Genomic DNA, 25,681 nt, shown 5'->3' with positions numbered 1-25,681 from the left:
AAGACCAGCACTGGTTGTGATCAGGGCACACCTCCTTGAACAAATTCTAAGTATGCCAATTATACCTCGTGCCTTCTCCTCAGAATCTCTGTCATGGTGCCGAATCTGAATATGGAGGAAGGAGTTTCATATTCACTTAAATAAATTATTGGATCAATTTCATTTATCATATAACACAGACAGATATACAATATGTTTATTATGTGCATTTTTCATTTATGTTGAGCTTTAGGTTCCATTTTTACATATTATTGATGTTTTGTTATACCAGAAGCTCATATCTGTTAAAAATTCAAGTTCCAGAATGTTCTCTAGTCCCAATTTTGAGAAAAAACTATCTGAAATGGTGACTTGTAAATTCACCTACAAAAGTAACACTGTCTGAAACACCATGAATTTTAAGTTGAGTGACATAATGTACCAGAAAGCAACAAATATCTATACAGATATACCTCATTTTATTATGCTTTGTTTTATTGTGGTTTGCAGATACTGCGTTTTTTACAAATTAAAGGTTTGGGGCAATCCTGCATAGAGCAAGTCTGTTGGTATCATTTTCCAACATCATTTGCTTACTTGGCGTCTCTGTGTTACATTTTGCTAATTCTTGCAACGTTTCTAACTTTTTCATTATTATTATATCAATATTTGTCATGGCAATCTTTGGTCAATGACTTCTGATGTTACTATATAATTGCTTGGGGGTGCCATGAACCATGCCCATACAAGATGATGAACTTAATCAATAAATGTTGTATGTGTTCTGACTACTCCACTGGCTGGCCATTTCCCTGCCTCTCTCCCTTCCTTGGGTCTCCCTATTCCCTGAGATACAATATTGAAATTAGGTCAATTAATAAGCCTATAATGGCATCTAAGTGTTCAAGTAAAAGGAAGAGTCACATGTCTCTCATTTTAAACCAAAAGTTAGTAATGATTAAGCTTAGTGAGAAAGCATGTCGAAAGCCAAGACAGGCGAAAAGCTGGCATCTTGAGCCAGTTAGTCAAGGCTTGAATGCAAAGGAAAAGTTCTTGAAGGAAATTAAAAGTGCTACTCCAGTGAACACACAAATGATAGAAAAGCAAAACAGCCTTACTGCTGATATGGAGAAAGTTTTCGCAGTCTGGACAGAAGATCAAACCAGCCACAACATTCCCTTAAGCCAAAGCCTAGTCCAGAGCAAGGTCCTAACTCTCTTCAATTCCATGAAGGCTGAGAGAGGTGAGGAAGCTGCAGAAGAAATGTCTGAAGCCAGCAGAGGTTGGTTCATGAGGTTTAAAGAAAGAAACCGTCTCCATAACATAAAAATGTTAGGTGAAGCAGCAATTGCTAAAGCAGAAGCTACAGCAAGTTATCCAGAGGATCTAGCTAAAATAATTAATAAAGGTGGCTAAATTAAACAGATTTTCAATGTAGACAAGACAGCCTTCTATTGGAAGGAGACACCATCTAGGACTTCCACGGCAGAGAGGAGAAGTCAAGGCCAAGCCTCAAAGCTTCAAAGGACAGGCTGACTCTCTTGTTAGGAGCTAATGAAGCTGGTGACTCTAAGTTGAAACCAATGCTAGTTTATCATTCTGAAAATCCTACGGCCTTAAGAATTATGCTAAATCTACTCTGCTTGCGCTCCATAAATGGAACAATAAATCCTGGACTGTCTACAACACGACTTACTGAATATTTTAAGCCCACTGTTGAGACCTACTGCTCAAAAAAAAACATCTCTTTCAAACTAACTGTTCATTGACAATGCGCCTGTCACCCAAGAGCTCTGATGGAAATATGCAACAATATTCATGTTGTCTTCACGCCTGCTAATACAACATCCATTCTGCAGCCCATGGGTCAAGAAGTCCTTTTGACTTTCAAATCTTATTATTCAAGAAATACATTTCATAAGGCTAAAGCTACCATAGATAGTGGTTCCTCTGATGGACCCAGGCACAGTCAATTGAAAACCTTCTGGAAAGGATTCACCATTCTAGATGCCATTAAGAACATTCACGATTCATGGGAAAAGGTCAAAACATCAGTATTTTTGGAGTCTGAAAGTTGATTCCAACCCTCATGGATGACTGGAGGGGTTCAAGATTTCATTGGAGGAAGGAGCTGGAGGTGTGGCGGACATAGTAAGAGAACTAGAGTTAGAAGTGGAGCCTGAAGATGTGACTGAATTGTTGCAATATCATGATAAACCTTTAAGGGACAAGGAGTTGCTTCTTCTGGATGAGCAAAGAAAGTGCTTTCCAGAGATGGAATCTGCTTCTGGCTAAGAAACTGCAAAGATTGTTGAAATAACAACAAAGGCTTTAGAATATTACATAAGCTTAGTTGATAAAGCAGTGACAAGGTTTGAGAGGATTGACTCCAATTTCCAAATAAATTCTACTGTAGGTAAAATGCTATAAAACAGCATTGCATGCTACAGAGAAACAGTTTAAGTAAGGAAGAGTCATCAATGAGGCAACTTCATTGTTGTTTTATTTTAAGAAACTGCCACAATAACCCCAACATTCAAGCAACCACCACCCTGATAAATTAGCAGACATCAACATAGAGGCAAGAGCCTCCACCAGCAAAAAATTATGACTTGCTGGCTGAAGGCTCAGATAATGGTTACCATGTTTCAGCGATAAAGATTTTTTGAGTAAGGTACGAACATTGCTTTTTTAGACACAATGCTATTGCACACTCTAACATAGAGTACAATATAATATAGACATAACTTTTATATGCATTTGCAAACCAGAAAAAATTTGACTCGCTTTATTGCAATGTTCACTTTATTGTGGTGGTCTCAAACTGAACCAGAAATATCTCCAAGGTATGCCTGTAAATGCTACCCACATAGAATATACTATAGAGCTCTCTAGAGTTAATCTGCAGGTCTCTAGAATCTTTGTGGCTTCTTTGGAGAAGCCTCCTTAAAAGAATGGGAAATATAGTAAGTGAACCTGGAAAGTCAATTCTGTGACAGATAGAGGAAAGAAGGCATTCTCTCTCTCTCTCTCCATGCCACTGCTCCTATGGCATACTTCTTTTGCATAGTAACCATATAATAAAGAAAAATACAAGAAGAATTGAAGAGAAAAAATTTCAAATAAAGAAACATAGTGAGAAGAAATGGCATAAAAACAAAATAAAGTTCAAAAAGAAATAATTAGAGACAAATAAGAGACATAAAAACCTAAAAGATACAGACACTGATAAATAAAATAGATGAGAATCAGGGATAAGACATAATATCCTAAAAGAAATTGTGATATATTAAAATCACAAAGGTTGTCAAGAAGAATATAAAAAAACTAAAAGCCAGGAGATTTAAAATTGGGAATTTTCTACACTTAGGAGACAGAGGATTAAGAATAAGAAATAAAGCACCAAAAAGGTAAAACATATTTGAATGTAAAACGTATAAGCAGGATCAAGCATTATAGAGAAATTTTAAATAATGACAAAAAACGTTATTAGCAAAATAGAATACATGAATGTAATACTGCATCAGTTTTGCCATGAAGCCAGTGTAGTAAGCTTAAAGATCAGGAAAACTGAACATGTTTCCTTATTGAAAACATACGTTCAAAGTGGTGAAAAAAGAAATAACAGATATAAACAAGGAACACAGTCCCTGACCATTCCTGAAAGGTGGTCCCCCATGGGTGTGGCACTTTCTGCTTTAGCAGTGGCATCTACCTAACTGCAAATCCTAGTGGGCAGGGATGATTGAGATGCCATTAGATGTCCCCCTCCTTCAACCGCAGTTTTTAAGAATGTGCAGTTCTAGTTATAACTACCCAGGATCAATCCCCTTCACAGAAAAAGCCTCTCTGTTCCCCCAGAATGAGCAATGGCTTGCTCAGCCCTGCAGACTTCCCAAGCTAACTTTAAAAATTGAACCTATGAATTATCTGTCCCTCTCCCTATCCCCCGACATTTTTTCTGATCGTTCATTTGTACTGTTTCCATCGCCTCCTCATTCCTCAAGGTTAAGTTAGCAAGGCATAATAGAGAGCACATTAGAGTGAGTAATGAGTGGTAAGGGGCATAGTGATGGACCTCATGGAGAGATCCAACTTTCCCACCTCATTAGAATATGGGGACAGAGAAGGTAAAGAGGTTACATCTGAAGCTAAACCTAGGGTTTCATAAATAATTTTCTGTGTTTCTATGCTTTATGCCCTAGCCATTAATCTCAAAGTCCTTTGTCTCCAGCCAAAACTTGGCCAGTGTACTGCCAAGCTGATAGTGATAACTGTTCTTCACCCAACAACTGGCTAACTCTCAGGCGTGTGTAGTGGTGGAAGGACTGGGGGGGGGCAGGGAAAGAGAAGAATATCCCCTAAATCTGGGGTCCCCAATTTCCCCCCCGCCCCCCGCCAGCACAACAGGAGGTGAGCAGTGGGCAAGCGATCAAAGCTTTGAGCGAAGCTTCATCCCCCCATCGCTCACATTAGGGCTTGAACCACTCCCCCCCTCCCACCCTGTGGAAAACTGTCTTCCACAAAACCGGTCCCTGGTGTCAAAAAGGTTGGGGACCACTGCTCTAAATGATACACAAGGGAGAAAAAAATTAAATTTATTTGAAGAAACTTCCAACCCTCATTGCAGGAAATTCTTAATTTTCTCCACCTATTTATATGTTAGGTGGTACTGAGCAACTGGTCTGTACTTTATTCAGGCTTTGTTTATCTTCAAGTGTATATAGCAAGTACAATCCACTTAAGGAGTCATTAGTCATGTTCACTGTATATTCCCCTTTCTACACACACACACACACCCCACACACACTTCCCTGGCCCTACTTTTGTTAACTTGTAGAAATGTTTCTGGGGTTAAAGAAATCTTGCTCAGGTGAATTATGAAGTCCATGGCTTTGCCCAGCTCTCTGTCTCATTTGTTTATGATATTTCTTTCCAAATTGCCAACACGTTTTCTAGCCATCAAGTTTCTAACGCCAGAATTAACAGCAGGTCATTGTGCGCTTGGCTGTGAAAAGGGAGAAAATGGTTGTGCTATTTTTTTTTAAATTAAAGAAAATACAGATTTCAAAACAATGTATTATATATGATATGAAAATTTTGTGGATGCTAATCTATACTACTTTTAATAATTTACATGAAAAACTCCTTAATTAAGAAAGACTAGTATTGACATCATTTGTTTCTCAGATAGAAAGTTTACATGTGGGACAATTTGGTAGGATAAAGGAGACCAGACGACCTCCTTACATTTGAGGAAAGAAAGCTCTAGGTCCTTCCCTAGGCAAAATGTTCCCATCATTTGTATATAATACTCTCCTGTCTTTTGTTCCTAGGCCAGGATTCTTGTGCACATTTTTCAAAATCTAATCATTATGCTTATGTCACTGGGTGTTTGATAGCAACATGACAATGACGGCGACTTGTTTGACTTTTGAGCATTTCTAAGACAAAAGGCCTGAAATTTACAAGAATAAACGGGTTTTTATTTTCTTGAAATTATTTTTATATGATGTATACTTTATACCCCCCATTCTAAAAAGAGCTCGAAGTAACTATACTAAATTTAGTGAATATGACCTCATAAAACATTTTCATAGACTGAAATTTTTTGTATATCTAAATATAGGCTATGACCTACTTTTTTTTTTTTTTTTTTTGCGGTACGCGGTCCTCTCACTGTTGTGGCCTCTCCCGTTGAGGAGCACAGGCTCCGGATGCGCAGGCTCAGCGGCCAATGGCTCACGGGCCCAGCCGCTCCGCGGCATGTGGGATCTTCCCGCACCGGAGCACGAACCCGTGTCCCCTGCATCGGCAGGCAGATTCTCAACCACTGTGCCACCAGGGAAGCCCTGACCTACTTTTTAGTTGAGACTCAGGGGCATTTTTATCCTTATCAAAATGTTTCTCCTATACATTGCTGTGTTGAAACTCTACACATATTACAACAGGAACTATTGTACAGACATCTGACACACCAAGTCAAAAAGACCTTATCCTCAGTAGCACAGAATGAAGAAAGAACTACTTGAGTATAGTGAACTACCTAATCTCTTTTATATTTTTTTTTAAATTTTACTCTTTTGCTTCTCTATATATAACACTTATCAAAATTTATAATTACATATATGGTTATTAGTTCAATGTCTGTGTCCTCTAATAGAAATGTCAGTTCCATAAGAACAGTGATCATTTATAAGTAATTGTATAAACAAATATAACTGACATTATGTAGGCATTAAAAATGTACCAGACACAGTTTTAAGTACTTTAAATACAAGAACTCGTTTAATTCTCATAACAGTCCTATTATCATTATTTGCATTTTGCAAAAGAGGAATAGAAAGAAGTTAATTAACTAACCCAAAGTCCAATTGCTGGGAAGTTTGGGGGAAACCCGGGCAATTCCCTGGCTCTGGAATTTGTGTTCTTAACCACTATGTTATTTGGCTTGTTTACAGCAGGCTCTAAAATCAGACTGCTTGTTTTAACTCTAGCCCCACCCCTTATCAACACAGTGACTTAGGGAAAGTTACTTACCTCTGTTTCCTTTTGGAAAAAATTAATATATAATAACTACCATAAGAAATTGGTTATAAAATTAAATGTCATTATATAGAAACACCCAGTTCCTAATACCATGCCGGCTTCACTGTGTGTATTCAAAAAATATTTGTTGAATAAATGAAGGCAAAATTACTATATAAATTACATGTAATATATCCTTCCTATTATATTTCTTTGTTTGCTTATTTATTTTTTAACTTATAACCAAATTGCATATAATCAATTCCTCTGGGGAAAGAATTGTTAAAAATGTATATGAACTCCTAGAATAAAACACTAGAGTAGTCTTTGTGACCTTGGATTAGGCAAATGTTTTCTTAGATAACAACAAAAGCACAACGACAAAAGTAAAAAGAGATAAGTTGTACTTCATAAAAATTTTAAACTTCTGTGTATCAAAGGACACCACCAAGAAAGTGGAAGACAGCCTACAAAATGGGAGAAAATTTCTGCTAATCATATATATGATTAAGAACTTGTACTGAGAATATACAAAGAACACTTACAATTTAACAATAAAAAGTCAAATAATCTAATTAAAAATGGGCAAAGAATTTCAATATAAATTTCTCCCAGGAAGATATACAAGTGGTCAGTGAGTACATGAAAAGATACTCAGCATCATGAGTCTTTAGGGAAAGACAAATCAGAACTTCAATGAGATACCACTTCACACACACAAGAAGGGTTAATTAAAAAAAGAAAAAAAAAAAAAGGCAGGCAACAACAAGTGTTGGTAAGGATGTGGAGAAATTGGAGCCTTCATGCATTGGTGGTGGGAGTGTAAAAGCGTCCAGCCATTTCGGAAAACAGTTTGTCACTTCCTCAAAATGTAAAACATAGAGTTATCACAATACCCAGTGATTCAATTCTTATGTGCAACTCAAGAAAACTGAAAACATAAATCCACGCAAAAGCTTATACACAAATATTTATAGCAGCATTATTCATAATAGCCCCAAAGGGAGAAACAACCTAAATGCCCATCAGCCGATGAATGTATCAACACAAGAGGTATGTCCTTATAATGCAATATTATTTGGCAATAAAAAAGTAAAGTGACAGGGCTTCCCCGGTGGCGCAGTGTTTGGGAGTCCACCTGCCGATGCAGGGGACACGGGTTCGTGCCCCGGTCCAGGAAGATCCCACATGCCGCGGAGTGGCTGGGCCCGTGAGCCATTGGCCGCTGAGCCTGCCAGTCCGGATCCTGTGCTCCGCAACGGGAGAGACCACAGCAGTGAGAGGCCCGCGTACCGCAAAAAAAAAAAAAGTAATGTGACAATGTGGATGAACCTTGAAAAAATTTTACTAAATGAAAGAAACCAGTCACAAAAGGCCACATATCCTATGATTCTATTAACATGAAATGTCCAGAAAAAGCAAATCCATGAAGACAAAAAGTAGATTAATGGTGACCAGAGACTGAAGGGAGGGGTGAATGGGAAGTGATGGATAATGGTTATGGATTTTCTTTTTGGAGTTGTAAAAATGATCTAAAATTAGACAGTGATGATGAGTGCACAATCTTGTAAACACTGAGCCTTTAAAAAGGGTGAATTTTATGGTATGTGAATTATATCTCAATAAAGATGTTATTTAAAGATGTAAATGAGACAACAGTTTCTAGTTGCAATACTTATAGTAAGTACATCTGTGACTATGTATTTATTCGAGTTTCAGTTTCCACAGCTGTGATATGAATAGTTGAGACTTATCTTTAAGAACTTTTCCAGCTCTGAAATAATTAAATATGTTTTGCCTAACTGAAATATTATATAATTATACACACGCATACACCACACACACACACACACACACACACACACACACACACACACACTCCACATATATACCTAATTAGTTGCTACTAGTATTCTACCCAAAAAAGTTACATTATAATTATACAATGTATAACTAAAAATGCCTTAATTTTATATCTTTATAAAGCATCTCAACTCAATTAACAGATTACAAAAAATTTCTTTGTCGGAGAACAAGAATACAATTTAATATATTTAACACTAAATGTTGGATTTGGCCATATATTCATCATCTTTTCAATATGACTGCCATTTGAAAAGACAACAAAAAGAATGTTTCATGGGATAGAAGGCTCAACAGTTGTTAGTGGGATAGAAAGCTTGCAATTATGAATAGGTTTGGGGGAAGATGAGAATAGCTTGAGGGGTCTCGGCTTATGGGTTCAACATGAGAAGGGTGAAAGCACTCAAGAGGGCACAAACACAACCATGGCTCAGTTCACAATTCTGAAGACAGCAACCTGTCCTCAGGTTTATTATTTTGAAAGTGTTGAAAGTGAAATCTGTGCTATATAGGATGTAGAAAGTTGCACTAAATCAGTAACTTTTTAATGACATATCCCAAGAGTCCTTTCTGATATCTGCATGTTTGCTTATTGATACTATGTCTCTTCTCATGAAAGTAAAATGTGGATAGCTCAAAGAAAATGGATGAGCAATAGTTCCGTCTCTGACTAAACCAGATGTAACTCTAGTTTTAAATGTCAACAATAAAAATGAACAGAGAATCACTTTAAAAAATAATAGATATTCCAATTGTAATGGACTTTATGAGAATATCTAATCCTTTTACTATATTCAAGTAGTTACATCACTTTTAAAGTTGTGAGGCAGCTCAGTCTCACTGCTAGTTAGTAACATGCTTGTTAGATGGAGTATATTTCTTTTAATTTCACTTCTGAAAAATATAATTGAAAATCTAGAAAACACTAAAAAGTTATATAACCATGAATTTCTAGTCTCTCTTCTATCATTCTCACTCATCTGCCTAATGCCTATTCCTGTCTCTCCCAAGAATGATTAGTATTCTGAGTTCCTTAAGCATAATTCCGGTTTTCATGCATGTACAAAGAAACACAAACATAGGACATTTTCATCTCACACTTCAAAGAGTGTACATGATGCACACTGTGCTCTCCTGCATCTTGCTTTCATGTTAAAGTGTTTCTTGGAACTATGTCCATATCAGTACATAGAGATTTTTCATCTTCTTAACATCTGCATATTATTCCATTCTTATTTAACCTTTTAGGTACATCCAAATTTTTGCCATTTCAAACACTGCTCCAAAAGAATGTTCGTACATATATATGCCAGCATATCTGTAAGATAAATTCCCTAAAGGAGATATTTATAGAGCATTACTTACATTTAAATGCATCACCTACATTCTGAAGCAGCTACATGGATACATGATTTCTGGGTGAAATTCCCATTTCACCAGGCCACATCAGCTTGAGGCAGGCACAGTAATGATAATCATTACCAGTATCCCTCAACCACATATGTGGAAGAAATCAAAATCCCTTTCATATGGTTCATCACAGTTACTGACATGTCCTCTTAATTAGCCTTGTTCCTTCTGTCATGTTCAAAAAGAACATGTTAGTCTAAGGTTGCTCTTGTGACAGTTTGTCTTTTTCACATGAGCTATATTTTCATGCTTCTTTTGTCCTCTCCTCCTGATATTGCCCCATGGATTTCCATGCCACTTGTCTGTTGCAACTTTACCCTCATCACTCTACCCTATGATGGGTAGCACTTCCTTTCATTCTCAGTTTATTCCATATAGACAGGTGATATAAAAAACTTATTTTTCCATACTCTTGATCTTGAGTTTTCCAATAGTAAACAATATATTAAACTCCTTCTAACTATTATTATTCAACTATTCTTGACTGAAGTCAATGCTAGGCTTGCTAACAGCCTAAGCTCCTCATTATTTCTTCTGTATGGAGAACCTAAATATGTATAAACACACACACACACACACACACACACACACACACACACACACACGAATTTTAATCGTCCTTTTAGTGAACTCTTTTGTTCTTCCTTTCGCTATAGTTAATGAGAGAGCTATTACTGAGAGCTTGTGACTTTTATAAGACATAAAAAATTTTAACAATATTTTAGCTTATAAGAACCTATAGTAACTTACAGAAAGTATTTGTAAAATAAGTGATCCTTCTCATATTATCTATCATAATTATATTGCTCTAAATTTTATGTTTTACATAGTTATTTTAAAGGGATTCAATTTTTCATAATTACGTCTAATGTTGGTTTTGGACTACTTGCAATGCAAGAAATAAAAAGCGTTTTATTTTTCAACCTTTATATTACCATGTGATTCATTCTAATTGACTAATGTTTGATTTTTATCCTACTTCAGATAACTAAAAAAATGGGTAACAGTTTGTTCTACTATTAATGAATGGTTTGCCCATGCTTTAGGAAAACAAATTAAAGAATAAAATCATTTTATTTAAATTTTTGATAGGTCAACACTACTGCATTTAAGTTCATTCTTTAGAATTCATCCACAACTGGAGGCACCTGATGTGCTGGACATTTTCTTACCTTTTCTGCTCTGCAGAACTGTCTTTTGGCTCCTGACATCTGCTAGATTATAATAAACAATAATGGGTTATAATCATTTCATAACAATTATTTTCTTGCCATGAACATCCATAACAATTACTGCTTATACTCTTCTTTTGGCATTTACATGTTATCTCTGCTGTTTTATGTATATATCTTATCTCCATAATTAGGTTCTAACCCCTGAGGTTAAGTCACTGTATGTGTTAAATCTCCTAATGCACTGTCTCTCCCATGGCAGAAGCTTAAAAATTACTAGCTGTAAATGATTGTGTGTAATTATGATAATGAAAGGCATATTATTAATTAAATAAAATCATTAAGGCATGTATACAAAAGCACTTTAACGCAGATATTGACACACACTAAAAAATTAATAAATGTTTGTTTCACTGCATTTATCAAATATCTTTGGCAAATATGACATGGAAGACATTATGGGTCTCAGTTTTCTTAAAAACATAATATAGTACAAGCTCTTTATTATTCCTTTAGCAGTTTACTTCTATTTCTCCAGTATCAAATAAAATAATACCTTATTACTGAAGTAAATGTCTTTGTCTTCTTGGATAAAATAATGCTAAGTTTAAAATGTTCCTGGATTCAGGACAGGAATAAAGATGCAGACATAGAATGGACTTAAGGACACAGGGAGGGGGAAGGGTAAGCTGGGAAGAAGTGAGAGAGTGGCATGGACAAATATACACTACCAAATGTAAAATAGATAGCTAGCAGGAAGCAGCGCATAGGGGATCAGCTTGGTGCTTTGTGACCACCTAGAGGGGTGGGATAGGGAGGGTGGGAGGGAGACGCAAGAGGAAGGAGATATGGCGATACATGTATATGTATAGCTGTTTCACTTTGTTATACAGCAGAGACTAACATACCATTGTAAAGCAATTATACTCCAATAAAGATGTTAAAAAAAAAAAGTTCCTGGAATACTTCACCAATAATGAGTCTGAACATTTTAGACAAGATGTCAAGCCACTTAAGGAATCATTTTAAAAACTCAGTATGGCTTTAATAAGTGAAACCAAAATATTTATCATATCTAATTCTTTTGTTTCATTAAAAATTGCATAAGCTTAAGAAACCTTAGAGTATATTGCATATTTAAAAAAATATGGTTTCTGAGATACCAAGTACATGTGAATTTTATAAAATACAGTTTTCTCTAAGTACAAATATTCAAAAAAGTGAAAGAGTTTGAACTTCAGAACCAGACTTCAGTTTGCAAATAGTAACTAATACTTATTAGTTACTAAACTTCAGTATTCTTACCTATAAAATGGGAATAATTCCATCAAAGTCTAAGGGTTTAGAGTGTTGTAAGGAATGGAAGTAATATATCTAAAATATGGCACATAATATATACTCAGTGAATGTAACTATCTTATTACAACTGTACCCCATATCTTGTAGATATAATGCTGTTCTAACTCTGAGACGTACTTCTAGTCCCAGGCAAACTACACAGAATAAATATCAGAGGCAAGAGAGCTTGCTATTGGCAAGATTGAAGATTTTGAGTTTGAAGTCCTGGTTTAAGCATTGGTTCTGTCTAGTTAATATTCTGTGTATCCCGCACAAATCATTTTAGCTAATTTTTACTTTCCTGATTAGTAAAAAGATGATAATAATAGCTATTAAGTAGTGTAGACTTTTGCCAGATCATAAGTCAATATATTTGAACACCTTCTTTAAAGAGCTATAAACTACTATTCTATTATATATCTGCATTTCTTCATAATATTGACTACATGGATGAATTCAACAGCTGTCCTCTCTACTAGTTTGTGAGCTCCACAGGGCAGAGATCATGCCATTTCCCTATCTTTTATGACTTCTCAAAAAACACAATATTAATTTTTTGTTGTTGTAAAAAGAATCCCTGTTATTAGTAAGTATACCAGCAAAATATGTGGACATTCAAGCTAATTTGTAAATAATTATGAGAATAAACACTATATTTTAAATCATATATTACCATTGGCAATGTTCATTTGACTTGAAATCACTTTTTAATTTTAACAAATGTTAGTGATTTTGTTAATACCATCAAAATATATCATTGATAGAAGTATAGATTACTTTTCATTACCACCAAATACTAAGAATAAACAACTGAAAAATAAACTATTGCGAAGAAGTCTAAAAGCAATAATAGACAAATACAAAATAGCAAAATAATATTTTAAGAGGAAAATAAATTTTATAAAATAACATGGCTATTAAAAGGAAATTATGTGGGAAAAACTACACTGACTTACATAAACAAATTTATTTCAATTAAGGATTGCAAATGGTAATTATATCAAGTCAAAATAAATGTTTATTGAGAGTACATATAATTATAGAAAACAGTAATAATTCTTTCAAGTCGAAATTCAGAGAAACTGAATAAATTTTAATAATAAAAAAACTTATTCAGTGTAGAGATTTGAAAATTTCTGTTTAATCAGGCTTTGTCTATAACTATCTTCAGTTTTATAAGAGGTTGTTTATTAGCCCTGGATCAAAATATTTATACTCTTCCAGTTAAAATATAGTAGGGAGCTTTATGCACATTGTAATCAGTGAACCACAAAGCCCAAAACCAGCCATACTGCGGTACCTAGGACAAAATCAGGAAGTTTGGCCTCTGTGAAAATAGTTTTCTAGAATTTATGTATAATGGATAATACTAATTCTTGGAATTAATCAACCCTACACTGATCAGTAGATTATTTGCTAAAATCATGGTGTGCAACTAACGATCAGTAAAGGACAATCCTCAAATAAAATCAGTGACAATAACCATTTCTTCACTTTTTGGCTAAGGTAAGTGTAGATAATATTGAATGAAAATAATTGAGAAATCGTAACATTATGAAAAATGTGAAACTGCAGATGGTTATCTATATTACTACAAATAATGTTCTGGTGGTCTTCATTAAAACGAATATTAAAGTTGAATAATTAGGCATTCAGGTGTTACACAAAACAGCAGATACTGTAGAAGAGATCAGCAGTATTTCCACTGGCTCACTGAGCACTGTGGACAAACCAAATCACCTTTTGTGCCTTGGCTTCTTAATTTTTTAAAACATCGTGACTGAAGCTGATAAACTCAAATTGGTCTTATTCAAAATGACCAACACTAATTGTAGAAGTGTATCTAACCAGCAAGGCATTTCGTCAGATCACCAGATTTTAACATAAAAATTTCATAAGAATGAATATCCAGATATTTTTATTCTGATCCATGTTTACTCAGTTGGCCAACAGTCTTTTTTATTCCCCCTGAATGGACCATTACATATGAAAGACAATGTTCTTCAGATCATTTCTTCTAGTTTGGCGATTAGATATATCTCTAATTATGAATTCAGGTACTAAATTCAATTATGAATTCAATTGTGCTGTTTCATCAAATATCCTGAGAGTTTTGTTTGTATGCATGTCTGGTACCAGATGCATTCTGCAAAAAGAAAACACTACTGAATTTCTGAGGATGCAGATTATATAAAACTGTCCCAAAATGTGGCTAATCCATGGCATCCAGCCTGCTATTATTACCATTAAATGATATAGACAGACAGAAATAGAGATCTATATCTATCCAAAGAATCCTCATGGGGAAAAATTAATAAATACCTTTCTTCTTCTGATACAAAAACAGTATTATGAAACAGGATCAGTAACATATTTGTCTTTGAATTCTTTAAATTTAAACAATGTGTTATTTGTAGGAACTAATCACAAATTTTATAAAAAGAGAGAACTTGACCCAGCCAGTCTGCTTCCAGGAATTTCATTTGAGTAAAATGATAACAATTGCTTAAAGAAAATTTTTAACATGGAGAGAACTTAAAATGAAGCAGAAAATTATACAGGACAAAGATTTCCCTATATAATTAACTCTAGATCACATATAAAGATGTTTAATACTGTTCTAGATTTCTAAATTCAGTAATACTCAGATTTATGCTAATTACACATAGGTTGAGTGAAATGAGGTTTAGGAAATAAAAATTCAGAAAAAGCAATTACCATTAGTGTGATCATGGTAGTTTCAAGACCAGTCATTCTCCCTTTCCTTATTTTCTAACTCATTATATATTTTTGTGCTTTCATTGTGGGAGGTTTTGGGGGGTTTTTTGTTGTTTTTTTTTCTTTAATTTTATTTTTTATTGAAATAGTTGATTTACAGTATTGTGCCAATCTCTGCTGCACAGCAAAGTGACTCAGTTATACACATATAGACATTCTTTTTTGTATTCTTTTCCATTATGATTTATCACAGGATATTGAATATTCCCTGTGCTATAATACAGTAGGATCTTGTTGTTTATCCATCCTGTATATAATAGTTTATGAGCTTGTATTTTTGTTTCATTTTTTACATACGAGGGTTATTTCTCCTCTTTATTTTGTTTTCAGTTACTGCATTTTGTTCCTTCCTTAATTCTCATTTACTTACTAATATTCAGTCATTATCCAACCCTTCATTTTCATATTTCCATTCATTCTTTATTCTTTTTTTTTTTTTGCAATACGCGGGCCTCTCACTGTTGTGGCCTCTCCCATTGCGGAGCACAGGCTCCGGACGCGCAGGCTCAGCGGCCATGGCTCACGGGCCCAGCCGCTCCGCGGCATGTGCGATCTTCCCGGACCGGGGCACGAACCCGTGTCCCCTGCATCGGCAGGTGGACTCTCAACCACTACGCCACCAGGGAAGCCCTTTATTCTTTATTTTATTCTTTTGTTCACATGTTGAGGACTTGGGCTTTGCCTCCATTGTTTATCTTCTTCCTCCTTTTTCATATTCCCTTTTTTCACATAAGTTCCTTGTCCCACTACTGTGCTGTGCACACACACGTGTGTATATCTTTGCAGATATTGGGTTGTGTAGCATAATGAGTCAGAATAAGATCAGAAGAGGAAGACATGATGGAGTAACAACAAGCATGATGAAGATCTAGATTTAGAGAAGTTAGGTTTTAATTTGTTCAACAAAACTATTACAGTGTATCATTTTGATACTCAGCCATAAAAACGAATGAAATTCTGCTATTTGTAACAACATGGATGGACCTAGAGACTCTTAGTGAAATAAGCAAGACAGAGAAGGACAAATTCTCTGTTATCACTTTATACAGAATCTAAAAAATAAAACAAAGAAATGTGTATTACAAAACAGAAACAGACTCAGACTAAAAATATTGAATCACTATGTTATATACCTGAAACTAATATTGTAAATCAACTATACTTCAATAAAAGTAATAAGAATAAAGTGAAAAACAAAAAAAGAAGGTATCATTTTTGAGAACTGACTTTATTGGTGCTTTCCTGTGCACCAATTGTATTAAGTTACTGCCAGTCTTTCAAAATCTGAGACTTAAATGAAGAAAATATTTTCACATATAATCATGTGTTACAATTATGCACTCTACCTGCTCATTTGTCCTATTCATATTACACAGTATTCTTTGTATCAAAAAACAAGAGTAGGTCATTTAAGTAAATTTATAGATACCTTTCAAAAGAAGAAAGCTGTTTACAATTTCTTATTCCCAGAATTACAGTCTCTACCACAGTTTAAAACTCTAAAGGAAAATAATAACTCTGTTCATACTTCTGTCTTACCCTTTAACTGAGCTTTATCTGAAGAACTTAGATGTAATCACACACTACATTTCAAGTCAATGGGGCCTGAAAGTAGAAATGCACAATCTGGTGCTAAAAGGATTAAGAACCAGCATTACTGGTTTGTCACAACATTATTTAAATAAAACCATCAGTCAAAAGGACTAAAACTACACAGATGCATGATGATAACACTTTTAATGTTTTTTTGATGCTTATCAAATGAAAAGTAGCAGTGTTAAGAATGTATGCAATGAAACATTTTTATCAGTGTTAAAAAAGCAATAAACCAGGGCTTCCCTGGTGGCGCAGTGGTTGAGAGTCCGCCTGCCAATGCAGGGGACACGGGTTCGTTCCCCGGTCCGGGAGGATCCCACATGGCACGGAGCGGCTGGGCCACTGAGCTCCGCAACGGGAGAGGCCACAAAGGTGAGAGGCCCGCGTACCGCAAAAAAAAAAAAAAAAAAAGCAATAAACCAGACATTTTTAAAACACGATTTGGAAAAACATCAAGACTATCAGTAAATTCCTTGAAAATACATTTCTAAGGTGCAGTCATTGAAAATATGTTTATTAAAATATAACATTTGATATCTCTAATTTTATATCTCATTTTAAGATTTTTACTAGGTATTTTCAATGTAATTACAGTATCTTATCTGACAATGACATCTGTTTTAAAATAAATAAATATACATATGTGTTCAAATGAAAGGCTTGCTTGGTATACTACTAAATGTATCCTTTAATTAAGTAACTAAAAATATCTATTAATTAAGCCTAAATTAAATTCATATTTAGAAGTATGAAAGGAAGCAACAATTAAGATTACAAGATTTACATGCTCATATTACAATACATTTTAACTCCACATTATAATTAGCAACATTTTGTTTTATTTGGAGTCAGTGTACCTGCCTCTCTAATTTTTATACAAGAAGCATAAATTTACATGGAATGTAATTTGTTCTACACCTAAAGAAAGGTTCAAACTTTAAGAGAGAAATCTTTTAAGGTTACATGCATGATTCTATAGATTGCCTATACAAATGAGGGGGAAAAGATAATGATATAGATGAATACGACTGGCACTATCTTTAAAGTAAATATCACCAAAAACACACTGTTTTCAATAATGAAGGGTAGGAGAGGCAGTAGGAAAAACTCAGAAAAAATAATAATGTTTCCAAAAATTACACAGTTCTTTTCCTTTAGCTATAAAGGACATTACTGGAAAAAAAGTGACAGTATTTTAATAACGCCTATAGTTTTGAAAAGTAGTATGGTATCAGTATTAATATTCTAATTTGGTAACTACCGCAGTTACATAAAAGATAAGAGATTATATTTTCTGGAAATGAACACTGAAGTATGAGGAATTAAAGAGTTATCATGCATGTAATTTACTCTTCAATGGTTCACAGAAATACATATAATTTTTAAAAAGCAAAAATTTTAAATGCTTAGGCTAAATAAATGAAGTGTACCATAAGTCAACCAATGTAAATCTGCAATGACTAAAGTCATACTGAATCCTACTGGTAGTTGTCAGTGGTACGTTTTCATAAAACAAAGTTTCCCACAAAAAAACTGTAGACTTTTCAAAAACAGAGTGAAGACAAAGACACCATGACAGACCTGTCATGGCCTAAGGGAGGGTCATTTTTTTCAAATAGCTATTTTAGAATCAATTTCAGCAGCAGATAGCAGTGTGGGAGTCTTTTAACAAGAGCAAGGAAAAATACTATAATGGGAGAGAGTGTGCTAGTCTTTTACAGCAAAGCTGCCTATGGCAACTCAACTTGCTATTATGTTCCAATCCTTCAAGAGAAACAAGAGCACAGAAAAGGGGTTGTACCTAAAGAGACGAAGGTAGAAAGTGAGAGGATAAAAATGGGTACAGAGACAATATATATTCCTTGAGTACAAATTTATCTTTATCTGTAATCCACTCAGTCCTCTCTTTATCCCAAATTCTATTTAACATTTTGCTTCCATATGAAGGTCAAAAGAACTATGAGGTTTTTGGGCAAAGCCCCAGGAAGCAGTTCTAAATGTTACGTGATTATTATAAATCTCAGTATTTATTATTTTCAAATAAATAGTTTGATTAGTGAGTAGCCATAATAAGAGTAATACTATTATTTACTACTAATATTGATAATATTATTTCATGTTTATACTCACATTACTACATACATTATAGCTTTTAATACTTGAAATAATTTCATGAGGTAGATTCTGATACTTTCATTTAAAGAAACATCAATCACGAAGTATAAATTGTTCAAGATCACAAAGCTAGCATGTAAACTGCTTGGCAGTTTAACTTCAGAGCTCACACCTCTATGAAACAGTTTGACAACAATATGTAACATCACAATGTATAAACTGTTTCAAATTAGATTCCATATACAGACTGATATATTAATAATCATTATGGGTTACTATTTCTAACATGACTTTTAGAGAATCCAATGCTCCTTGACATTAAATTACATGAATTTTTGTGAATTTATTAATTCACAAATTATTTGAATATTTCTTTGGTTAACAATAAGGAAAATGCTTTTTGCTAGTAAGGAAAATGCTATTTGCTAGGATCCAAACTGTATCCAAAAATTTCTGGTTTGATTTTATTCATTCAATAAATTTTATTAGGTGCCTGCTTTATCCCAAGTACTGTTTTTGGCACCAGTATAGGCATGGTTAAGCAGACATAAATTCCTAACATCATGGAACTTTCATACTAGTGAGAAAAACAGAAAATATTCAGTATAAAAATACAGAGTATACCCTAAGATAATAAGAGAGAGGATAAAAAAATAAAGCAGCAATATTTTAAAATTCTTTCTTATGTTGAGTGAAATCTGCAACTTTCCAGATTCCCTTCATTAATCCTAGTTTTTCCCTGTGGAGGCAAACAGGAGGGAAAAAAATCTAATTTTTAAGATAATAGCCTTTGAATTTTGTTAAATCACCTATCACATCCTACCAGAATTGTTTCTTATTTAACATACAGAGATCCAAACTGAATTAAATGCACATGATATGAAATTATTTTGTCTGTGCTCCTCTGGACTTGATCTATTTTATTAATATTCCTCAGCAACTATGGCCAGACCTAAAAACAAGCACCAGATGTAATTGGATCAAGGCAGAGTCACCTTTTTCACTCTTTCTTCCTGAATCTTGTTGTTTTATATTTATATATTGTTTTATATTTATATTCATGTTTTATATTCTATAATAACATGAATTCTAATAGATTTGGGGATAAAAGTTCTGACACTTATTTGATGAATGATTTGGGGCAGGTTATTTATTTTCATTCATTTAATTTTCTTTATTGGTATACTACTTAGTAATTTTGAGCTCATTAGCTTGTTGTTGAAGACAAAATTAGGTGAGTATATTAAAGTCACTAGCCTAAGATGCACATGCAGTATACACTCAGTTAACGTTAGTTTATCTCTCGCCCTCATACTGAGTTCAGACTGGAGTTATGCATGCCGTAGTCAAATAAAATGTACCCTTATCTGTAACTGTGCACTTGTTTTTACTGATGCTAGTTTTATAAAAAGAAAAAGACTTCAGAGTTAACTCTGTTAAACATCTTGAAAATCTTCAACTAGTATTTCCATTTTCTCCAGTTTCTTGGAATTTCTACTTTGTCATTCAACGTATTCAACATATTCATATGTTGCAGCTTCATAGCACCTGCAAGTTTGAAAATATTGCTTCAGAAATTCCTAAGTTAATAATAAAATTTTAGAATATGACAGAGTCAAGGATGGAGTCTTATGACAAACCACTAAAAATCTATCCGCCTTCCAATTAACAGTAATCCATAACTCAGGGTTATCTGAATATGATCTTTAAACCAATTATAATTCTGCTTGGCTCTATTATTAGAAAATACTTTTCCATCGGGCACAGGGACATTAAAAGAGAACTTTGAAATGTCTTATTGAAATCTATATATGTTAACTCTACATGTTTTCCCTTAGAGTATATTTGAAGGAAATTCCAGTCATAAAGATTGTAGTACCTACTTGAGACAACAATCATGACGTTCATAGTAATCTACGAAAGTGGAAGTAGAGTCTATTAGATATTAAAGCGAGTCCTTATACTGTGAAGCTGAACATGACACAATTTTAAGTTAGTTCTCAAGGGATTCTTTGCCTACAGAGAAGATGTCACATGAATATTTTGTGAAGGGAATCATATTCATGTCATATCAGCGTCACTGCACTTCTATCAGAAAAAAGAAAATTATTTAAAGAAAGCATTCTATAAAGTTTTTAAATTTGTCGACCCTATACTGTTCCTTATCCACACCTCTGCTATGTATGAGAAGTATAGTAAAACCAAATAAATGAGCACTTTTAATAAACCATAATTTCTATGTAAGGATCTCAAATATTGGTAGCCATAACATACTATTGTGGAAGTTACTTTTACAGATAAGCATTTCATTAATTTCCTAGTTCAGAGTTTCTTTCTGAAATAACAAGCTTTCTACAATATCAACATTATACTATCAATTAGTATGCTATAAAAGTTGTTATGTATGCAAATCTATTTGAAAATTGTTGGGTTAAACAGAATTAAGGGTCAGTTTCCATTATTGTGATGCTACTGAGGATTTATGCTAACACGCATTGTGAACCCACGAAGAGAGATGTAGCACACGCCTCACACTCCACTGACCACAAATCTATTTAGCTCATGGTACTTATTAACATTTCCCAATTTTATCTTTATAATAGTTATTGAGATTAGATAATAGTATTTTAAAAACAAGGAAGTATAACAGGGACTCAGCTCTGATGTCTAAGAGACCAGTCTATCCCATATACACACACACACACAAACACACACAGCCATAAGAGACAAGAAATCATTAACTAAATTGAACATCTGTGTGTAAAATGAGCTTCACTGGAATAGGGAGTCCTCAATGTCTGGTGATCATGGCTGGAGTATTAAACACCTAGGATTGCTCAACAGGAAAAAGACTTGGAAAGCAAAGCAGGATCCCAGTGATATGATCTGAGAGCCGTAGAGGTAGGGTGGTTACTGCTCAATCTACCCGGTATGTGTCATGCTGATTTAGATGGTACTTTCCCCCTTCCTCAGGATGAGGAATGATACTGACTTTCAGAAGATGGTCATGTGGAGGTGTGAAAGGCAGAGGCAACATAACTGAGATGGCTACTGACTAGAGGGAGAGATCCAGGTATACTATTGTAACGATAGTATTGGGAATACTATTGAGACCTCTGGAAAATACTAAAACCGCATGCAGGATGCTGAGAAAGTATAAAGTCAAAGAATCCAAAGCTTTCTTCTGATTTTCAATACAGCCAATGACATAAAACAGCTAAACCTCTTCCCCCTACATAAAACTGTCCTCTTTCTTCTGACAGCAATATCAACAATTGCCCTCAGCAAAATGATTTGGGAGAAAATTGATCTCTTCTAGTTTTCTGGCATAAGATGAGTAAACAATGTTTTTAAGCATCAGGTAGTGCTGGTAGGAAACGCATAATACCTCTTCCAATAACAACTACAAAGGTTTTTTTTAAATCAAACAAAATATTGAAATATGTGTTGTCTTTTATTCTTTGGATGTTTTAACTTTAGCAAATTTGGTTCACAAAGGAAGGAGAATGTTGAACTTCTGAATTAGTGGAGAGAAATTTTATTTATACCACATATCTTAAAATGTAAAAAAAAAAAAAAGGCCCCTTCTAAACTGAGAAAGTTCTTAAAATAGGTAATTATCATCTCTATGTTCTGGTAATTACTCCTGCCTTATGATTAAAACAGTACCCACCAGAGATAGCTTTCCAGGGCCACTTAAAATTCTGACCTCCTTTCTCTCCACTAAGCACACCCTTTTCATGTTTCTGCACCTAGGGGACAGCTACCACAACATGGCTTACTCTCCTCCTTACCCTGGTCTAATACACTAGTCAGCCAGGAAATATCAAGGGAAGTAATTCGCAACAAATATTCCTCTCTGTTCTTCACTGAGGGACATGATCAGGGCTTATAAGAATATACTGCACAGAGTATCTCATTCTCCACATAACTCGCCTACTCTTCTTTTACACACAGTTGTTTTTACTGTACTGTCTTTCATAATATCTCCTATACAAAATAAAGAAGTACATAAAATTATTTGGGGACATAAGGAAGAAAAAGAAAAATATCAGAATTTACCACTTCTGGGTATTTCTAGATACCATCCCTCAGTCTCTACTATACTTCTTTATTCCTAGAGTTGAGATATTCTTAGGACAGTGAGAAAACACCCTTATTTCTATCTAAATTTATATATAGTTTATGTTAATATAACTGAAATCAGAAGTATACATGGGTAAATTACTATTAACTATTCAATTAAACTAATAGCTTCAAGTCAGTAATAGTGTATGACAAAATTATTATATTCCACCAAAAATGTCTGCTCTGTTAGGTTTTGCTAAGCACATTATATATACAACTGAGAAATAAAGTAAACACAGATATTTTCCATTTTACATTATCAGTAGTACCAAATCAATGATTAACATATACAACGTGAATCATTTTTTGTATCACATTTCTAAATATGAGACCAAATATCTCAAGTTAATTAACTTTTCTAGTCCTCCATAGCTTTGGCTGCTTTTTCTTCCCTGGGCCCTAGAAAGTTAGTCAGAATATTTTGTATAAATTCAAAATTATTCAATAAACAATGTATTTATTTAAATAGCAATTATATATAAGCAATTGATACATATATTTTAATATCTACAATGATTTGATTTAATAATATCTTTTGTTTTTTAATATTTTCTTTCTGCTACTACCTGATTTTTCCTCTCAAAGTTTTTTTTTTATTTTGCTGTCAGCAATTTTAAAGTACATAGCTACCTACTAAAATTAATTCCCATTTATTTCAATAATATTTCTTTGTCACTACTTTGCCACTACTGAAATACAGTGTTGACAGCTTAATTAATTGCCATATATTAGGACTTTAAAATTAACATTACAATTCTAGTTTTCCCTTAGGCATATACTGTGGAATACATGGTACATATCACTTTGGTGATCACATTAGCAATGTCCTCAGTATCAGTAAACTGAGTGTGAATATAAAATATATATCCCTGACAAAATCTAGCTTATAGTTCAAAAGGATATCATGATAAAGTAGCAAAATGATAGATGTGCTTCCTAGTCAGGTTAAAACACTTTAAAAATAACAACAACAAAAAGATGTAGACATTACAATTTCGAAAACTATTCAATCTCATATAGACTCTTACCTGGAGGGTGTCTTTGAAAAGAAAATATCATACAAACTACTACCACATAAAAATGAATTTTAATTGTCAGATCACAATGCAAACCCTTCATTAACTGTGGTGAGGGGGAAGACGTTTCACAAAGGACATATTTAATCCGTTGAAGTACTGAAGGACTTATTTCAGGGTAAATTAGCTATATATTTCATAGCTAATATGAACTCCAGATAACTTAGAGTCTTCCACAATTGAAAACAAAATATATGCAAAAAGTAGGACTATACTTACAAGAATGTCTGTGTATTCTAATTTATTTATTCTTAAATTTATAGAAATCTAATCATGCAGAGGCTCTAAAAACTGCCAAATGCCAAACTTTTAAAATTAAAAATAAGTGATACTAATTTTGTTTTTCAAATGCAGCTGAAAAAACCTTGCAGCAAAGAGCTATTGATATATTTTAGGAATCCGTTCCTGTTTTAAGGATTGTACATTCTGGCTTCAGAGTTTTTATAACATCAACATGGCTGCAGCAAACTACAGGTAATGGTACAAAAAAAATGTGGTTTTATTTCCTTATCTTAGACTATGTAAGAATGTCTCCATTTTTTGTAAGTCCAAGTAATGCTCTATGTTGCCACAAATAAAACATATAATGTAAAAATTAACTAAATTGTTAAATATTTTAAAAATCCAAATACCAAACACTGACAATTTATAGAAACTCAAATATCTATTTAGTCACATAGTCATTTCCAGAAGTGGGAAAAATCTTTAATTATAACCAAATAGATATGTGATATTAAAGGGCAGCCTAAATACATCTGTCCTAAATGTTTATAATAATAAACCAAATCATAAATATCAACATTTACAGGAGGAAGGCTAACATGATGATTTTATAACACTATTGAATATTGTAAAATATGACATTTGAGCTAGACTATTTTTTCAGCAGATACATTTTCATATTTAACATCACAAATTATATATGAATCATCTAACATTTCCCAAGATATAAGGAAACATCTTAAAGTGAGAAGCCCATGGTGCATGATGGCGATCCAGGCTTCCCTCACAACTTCAGCTCCATAAAGGTTACCCTTTTGCACTGCTTCCAGGGCCTTTCCTAGAATGCCTGGACTGCATCATGAATCTCTGCAGACAATATCTTTGAAAAACAAGAGTTTTTGTATTGCTTTACAGATTGAAAACAACCTAGACACCTACTAGCTTAAAGTATCTTCTTGTCTACCAGTCCAAACATTTGTACACTCCCAAATATGTGTGTGTATATATAGAGAGAGAGGCAGAGACACTCCTCCAATTGTTAATGTGTATGACATTAGCCATAGGAGTAGGATAGAAATCCAGGATCATTGGCTAACAGGATGTATAGACTGTACTTTTTCTTTTTTATTTTTTTAAGATTTTTTTGATGTGGACCAGTTTTTTAAAGTTTTTATTGAATTTGTTACAATATTGTTTCTGTTTTATGTTTTGGTTTTTTGGCCATGAGGCATGTGGATCTTAGCTCCCCAACCAGGGATTAAGCCCACACTCCCTGCACTGGAAGGTAAAGTCTTAACCACTGGACCGCCAGGGAAGTCCTAGAACCACGTTTTTAAAGCCATACTCTACATAAATCCCCCAAGGGCTGAGGGAATAATGAGCCTGTTTTGTCTGAGGTGCTTCTCTATACACTAACAGTATAGCAGTAAACAAAAGTAACAACAATCCCCATAGTTCTAAAAGAGTTGCATTCAA

General features: G+C 34.1%; 1 protein-coding gene across 2 annotated transcripts in view; it reads right to left on the bottom strand.

Moving 5' to 3' along the window:
* The window catches only part of GRID2 (glutamate ionotropic receptor delta type subunit 2), a 1,342,883-nt gene that overhangs the window by 1,243,085 nt on the left and 74,117 nt on the right, over positions 1-25,681 (bottom strand). The gene's annotated exons all lie outside the window — the stretch shown is intronic.

Source organism: Delphinus delphis, chromosome 5 (genome assembly GCF_949987515.2).
Source record: "Delphinus delphis chromosome 5, mDelDel1.2, whole genome shotgun sequence".
Lineage (NCBI taxonomy): Eukaryota > Metazoa > Chordata > Mammalia > Artiodactyla > Delphinidae > Delphinus > Delphinus delphis.
Note: the sequence above shows the minus strand (reverse complement) of the source record. Positions and strands in the feature narration are given on the sequence as shown.